This window comes from Microtus ochrogaster, chromosome 18, assembly GCF_000317375.1.
Source record: "Microtus ochrogaster isolate Prairie Vole_2 chromosome 18, MicOch1.0, whole genome shotgun sequence".
NCBI lineage: Eukaryota > Metazoa > Chordata > Mammalia > Rodentia > Cricetidae > Microtus > Microtus ochrogaster.
The window spans coordinates 66,833,497-66,840,343 of NC_022020.1; positions in this window are offsets into that span (position 1 = coordinate 66,833,497).

Consider the following 6,847-nt stretch of genomic DNA (forward strand, 5'->3'; position numbering starts at 1 on the left):
AGCACACTGCTCTCTTGTCCAGAATAACTGTAGCTGTTCTTAAATTGGTTTAATTCTTTCTTTTTAAAGCTTGCTTAGAGGAAAGGCTGGAAAGGCGTGCGTGTGTGTGTTGAAGGAGAGGAGGGTAGGAGAGAGAGAGAGAGAGAGAGAGAGAGAGAGAGAGAGAGAGAGAGAGAGAACCAGGAATTATCTATGCATAAAGAAACTAAAGAGAATCTTTCCCAGAGCAGTCGAAGCCCATCTCCTGCACAATGACGACAGCTCCTCATTTTCGACAACAATAGAGGGCACGTAGGAGTCAGCTCATTAGAATATCTGCGGCTCTTTTCTGTTCTCTCTGCATTAAGCCCCCATAATGTCAGTTGTCACTTATTAATGACAATTAACTAGTAATCAGCAGTGAGGCTCTTCGAGGTGGTCTTTGCCTGACAGGTGAAGAAAGAGAACATTGCGTAGTGCCACGCAGTGACATGGAGCCTTCAAAGGGAGCACGGCATTTCCATAAATTATTTCAGAAAGAGTTTTCTTTTATACATTCTCTCTAAAGCTTAAAGATCTTTAACCCTAGACAGGCCATGTTCCAATCCCCTCTGCCGATGTTTTCTTTACCAACTCATGAACCAAGACCGTGTGCTGCTGTGAGGTCTGGACCCTTGCGATGGTTTGGTTGAGTTTTCGTCTGTCTGTGCTACATCTCTTCAGTCCTGCCCACCAGGCACGCATCACCTCACGGCCACAAACCTTCTCTGAGCCAGTCTGCACGCGTAGGCTTGGCCATGTTCCCCAGGGTGCATACCTGCTCCTCCTGCTTCCTCCAGCTCCTTCATGGAATCAGCGGCCTGATCCCAGTTTCCTTTTCTTCTCTCTCCTTAGTGAGCATTCGTCTGGTCTTTCCTCCTTCCCACTGCAGGCGGTAGATGCCACCGTGAACTTTAAGACTAGCAATGGTCATGGTGAAGCCAGCCTCAATGCAGAGTTCTCCAGGTTACCCAACTCGTCTACCTATCCTGCTGCCCTGACTCCTGGTCTTCCTTCCGTACTTCCACTCTTTCCGCTGACACACAAAGTCAGTGTCTCTCTTCCTGCCACAAGGTTTGACCATGGGGGCAGGAGACACTTGGCCCAGAGGGGCTGTAACTGAGGGAGCACTTGCTCTATACAGCACCTTCCCCTTGTGTCCGCCCCCCACCCCCAGAAATCAGAAGTGCTTCCCCAATCCAAAGCGCCCTAGAGAGTGGGGCCTTGTAAAAAAGCTCTTAATGCACCAGGATAAATATGTTTACTCTGTCTTTGATGCATTAAGCTTAGGAGAAAGCAATTGCACCTTGGAGAGAGCCATGGAGAGATGAATACAGCTCTCTACTACTTGCCAGAATTGCATCAAGCAAGCTCACTGCCAATTTCACACCAAAAAAGATTTTTTTAAAAAAAGTTCATGCATCTATTCATGTCAAAACAATGCAATTAGATCATTCTCCTAGCAAGGAAACCATTGGCAAATGGAGGACTTCCAAACCAGCTCTGAGGCAGCCGACTTCCTGTCCCAAGTGGGCTCCTCTTTTCCAGAGCAGCCGCTGAAAGAAAGCAGGTGAGAGGAACTCAAAACCCAAGGTGCCTCCAAGACCCGGGAGGTGATGATTTTACTGAAACACAGTTTAAGAAAAGCAAGCAGTCACCTGGTTCCTCTTTTTATAAATCTATGGCTTTCCTCCGAGCAGGGTAGAGCTGTGAAACTGCGCCTCTGCCAGCCTTCTTTGTTTTGTTGGAAGGATTTTCTTAGGAGGGTATCACAATGCTTCCATGACAACAAATAAGATGTCATTTATTGCCAGGTTTCAACCATCTACCCGGAACTCAAGGGGAATATCCATATGATGCTTAGGAATGCTATGTCTATGCAAATAACTACCATTTTCATTGTCCTCATTTTTTAAAGGATTATTTTCCACAACCCTCAAACTGTGTGTGAACATAGTCCTTTCAGTCTGAGTTCTTCTCACAAATGACTTCAAATTTTAATGCCGGCAGTTTCTAACCATTGGTAAAGGGGTGGCAGAAACAAAGAATGAGTCTCTAGGCAATACACCCAGATGCCAAGTTTGAGAGGTAGTCACTCGTCACTGATCCAAGGCACAAAGGCTCATCGTTCTTTTCAGTAAAAGCTCCTTGAACGCATTTCTGAATCCTGCAAATTCAAATTTATACTGATGACCTGTGAACTCCATGGCTCTCATGGAGCAGGTATAGAAAAAAATCCCAAGAGGACAATCCACTGCTTTGAAAGTGAAAACTAGGTCTAAGTTGGAAGTGTTTTACAAATAAGATTTGGGGATCTGGGACACTATTCTCTCAAGTGAACACATTAGAACATAACCAGGAATTCTAACATCCATTATTTTAATATTTAAAAGCCAAAGGTTGATGTTAATGATTGATCAATAATTAATTGGTATAAATTGGGAAGAATAGTACGCTACATATAAAGAAAGCTGTCCCTCAGCACACTGGGGAGATGGCCAAGACAGTAAAGTGCTTGCCGTGCAAGCATAAGCACCTGAGTTCAGATGCCTAGGACCCGCAGTGGTACCCAACTGTTAACCCTGGCACTGAGAAGCAGAGCCATGCAGACCCCTGGAGCTAATGGGTAAGCCAGCCCAGCCCAGAGGATGAACTCCACGTTCAGTAAGATGCCCTCTCTCCAGAAAACTAAAGAAGAATGGAGGAAGTCAGTTGACATTGACCTCCAGCTTCCACAAGGGTGAGCACACACGCACGCACACATTAACGCGCCAGTGCACAAACACACACACATACATGGAGAAGTCACTGCATCATTTCAAACTATCCTGGTTATAAAAGATTTAAAATTCCCCTTCAGTTGTGCTGTGCTGGAGCCCAAGTTTTCCACGACCTATTATGGTGTATGGTAAAGAGAAAAGGAAATTCTTGACTTCCAGTCAGTGAAAAGTTGAAAACCCCGTCTTAAAAAAAAAAAAGATGAATTAAGATGTATTAAAGAGAAAATTTCCAGACGGGAGAAAGGTGTTTTCGCCTCGGGACTGAGTGGTACTCTGTGACATCCCCCAGGAAAGCCAGCTGATGGGAATCACTTGAATTTGATTGATGGGTCTATTTATGCAGAGCCGGGTATCCTTGCTGTTTATCTGTTTAGAAACTGCTGCTCCCAATACACCTGCCCCCAGTCCCTTGACACTAATGGACTTTTTTGGTCAAACAAGTTTTTGTACTTTAATATACCTTTAAATCCATCTTCAATCCTGGCATCCTCTTAGCCTGAAAGCTCCTAGTTTTTATAAGCTTCCGTTTAACCGTGAGGGACTCCGTGGGGTTAGATGTATGGACCCACTGCCTCTACTGTTCATTCCAAGAAACAGACCTGAGACCCATCGTTTGTCCGCTCCAGTCAGCCCTGCTGGGACCACTGACTGGGGGGAGTCCGTGTCTGCAGAGTTGTTCTCAGAAACATCCCTGCTCATGGTGAAGCATCCATAAGAACCTGCTGACTGTAACTGAATAACCTCCATGTCCTCCTCACCTTGCGGTGGCTTTCTGTGCCCATTCATCAACAACCCGGGTCACAGAAGATTGGCTTCAGCAGGGCCCATGAGCTGCAACTCCGGAAGTAACTCAGCTCTGGGAGACAATAACCAACAAGCTTTTGCAGGGAGACCCTTGCCAACCAACGGTCATAAAAGAACTTCACTTGATAGAGCCATCCCTAGGTGGTCTGTCTCTGTTTACTACTTGATTCTGAATTTTTTTGTTTTGCTAACATTAAAGGTTAATTATTCATGTAAATCATAGTATTATAAATGTTGCTACCGATGAGCAGGCTGGGCTAATTGGAAGTGGTTCAAAAGTGCATTCATGACTGACTTGGAGTTGTTCAGGATGGGTTGTTTGTATTTTAGGACAAGCAACTAAATCCGGGCTCCGCCATTTGCTTGTCAAGTGCTCCATCAATGGACTAAACTCCAAATTCACTTTTTATATGTTTACTTTCAGATCAGATTTCACTGAGTTGCCCAGTCTAGCCTTGAGCTCACACCAGAGCACACAAAGTCTGAAAACTGTCATCCTGCCTCACTTTCCGCAAAAGCTGGGATTACAAGCCTGCATCGCCAAGCCCAGCCTAGGCACGTTATTGCTTTGCTTTGTCTGTTAATTATTGCTTTTGCTGCTATTTTTTAAGACAGTATATCCTCTAGTTTAGGCTATCCCCAACCTCATTGTGTAACTGAGGATGGCCTTAAACTTCCGATCCTCCTGCCTTTGCTGAATACCGCCACACCCAGTTTCTGCGGTGCTGGTGAGGGAGCCCAGGGCTTGGGGAACTAGATAAGCACCCTGACAAAAAATGAGCTTTGCAGGACAGACTGAGCTAGCCCTCAGGTTGCCGAAGAGCCAGAGGTCTTAGGGACACCTTTTCTCCTCATTATTGGAGTGTCTATAAAGTATATATCCCAACTGCCTGCATTTAAATAAAATCACAATCCACGTGAAAGTCATGCTTGTTCCAAAGCAACATTTCCTTTAATGCCTTCAATAGGCAACAAATAACGCAAGCACTATAAATTAAAATATTATATTAGACAATTATCAAATATATCCAAAACTTAAAAATAAAAAATCCTCTCCTGTGTAAAGAGCAAAGCAGGGCAGGTTTGGGCTGTCTTAGGGGGGCATCTCCACAAGCCTGTCTGTGGGTGTGCTGGCCACGTATGTCACTACACCATGGGAGAAATTCTGCTTCCAAATCCTTGGTTTTAAGGAAGTGATAAAAACTATTTACAAAAATATTGAGAAAAGTAGTGAAAATCTATAAATGAACCTAATGGTTACTTTTAAAATTTTTAGCTGTTAGGTATTGATTGTGTTCAAGTACACCCCAATAAGACTTCAGTGTGACCCCCATTTTGTTATAACATGGGAGCGGGGAGATACTTGCACTAAAATATTAGCAGTAACTGTCTCTAAACTGTAAACACTGATTCTTATATCCTTATTTTGTTGTTCAGATTTTCTGGGATGAGTTTGTCACTTTAATCCTTGTCACCAAAGTTCAGTAAGAGCTCAAGTTCTCTTCGAAAACACTTTCCCTCTTCCAGAAATGAGAAATCTTAAACGTATAGTTTAATAATTAGATTTCAGTAAAATCCGCTGTCTCCTATGAAATTACAGTACACAACAAAAACATTCTAACTCAATAAAAAGTACTGAAATCATTATTTGTATGTTTCTAAGATTTTGGAACTAGCTAAGATATGCATTTGTCCGTATCAATAGCTTACTTTTTTTAAAATTGAGATAGAGTCTCAGCATACAGCCCTGGCTAGCCTGGAATTTGCTCTGTAGACCAGGCTGGTCTGACTCAGAGACCTATCTGCTTTGCTTCCTGAATGCTGGATTCCAGATGTGTATGACAGTGCCCAGATAAACAGCTTCTAAAGATTATCAATCACCGAAATAGAAAGCCATAAGCTGTGTGTATGTGTGTGTTCATGTTCATGTGTATGTGTATATATGCCTGAGGCCAGAGGCCAACCTGGGAAGTCATCTTTAGAAATCCCATCCATCTCCTTTCTGACGTAGTCTCTTGTTGGCCTGTAATCGACTGTTGAGGCTGGCTGGACAGTGAGCCCCTGGGATCCTTCTGTGTCTGCCTCCCAGTGCTGAGCTTATGCGTGAATTGCTACCACATCTGGCCTTTTTACATGGGTTCTAGAGATGTGCAACTCTGGCCCTCATTATTTGTGCAAAAAGCACTTTACCCATCTGAAGCACACTTGTTAAACTCTCAGAGACAGATATTGGAGTTCAATTTGAAGACCAGAGAAGCAAAACAGCCAGCCAGTGACCCTTACCTCGACCTCAGTCTGAAAATGGTATTCCTGCCTCCAAAAAACCTCAGAATGAGAGTAAAAATTACACCCACATTCCCAAAAAAAAATGGATTATGATGTTTGCCTTTGTTTAGTGTGTTGGTTACAAGTTGTTAAGAATAATGGTCAGAGGAAAAAAAAGCTAAACAAAGAAGATTGGTTTGAAGAGAAAACGGGGGGAAATGCTGTAGAATAATGCTTCTATACGCGGTAAAGATTTTCACTTGTATTGGCTTAATAAAATGCTGGTTGGCCAATAGCCAGGCAGGAAGTATAAGTGGGGCCACCAGACTAGGAGAATTCTGGGAAGAGGAAAGGCTCAGTCTGCAGTCATCACCCAGATGCAGAGGAAGCAAGATGAAGATGTTGCACTGAGAAAAGATGGGACAGAAACTTCTGTTTATGTATCTCTTCATACATCTCAAAGTGTTTAAACATTCCTTTTTCTGTGCACTACCTAAATGCTAGTTTTTCTAACATAAACTATTGTTTAGTGTTAGTTCACAGACTTTATCCCAGTGACTCAGCAACCCACACTCAGTGAAACAGCTCAAGCTTTTAAAACCCTGCATGTGAAGGGGGAAAGTGTTTAATTAGTTATTAAAGCTCATAGTCATGTTTCAGAGAAGATGCAAGCCATGGTTGCTTTTGTATACGCACAACTGCCAGGCCGACCTAACAAGAATGCTGAACTAAGGGAGCATCCATTGGCCTTCTTCCCTACCTCTTTGCACATCCTAAGGACACAGGTAACTTTCTCCCCCTCCCTGGCCCCAACCACTTTACTCAGGACTGAGGGACCAGGAGGAAAAATGAGGAAGATCTCATGATTTACAGAAATATGTATTCTGGAACTGATTGGCCAGTAGCCAGGCAGGAAATATAAGTGGTGGATATTTGCCCTAGTGCAGTGAAAGAACAGCAAGCATTTGACTTATCCCCCA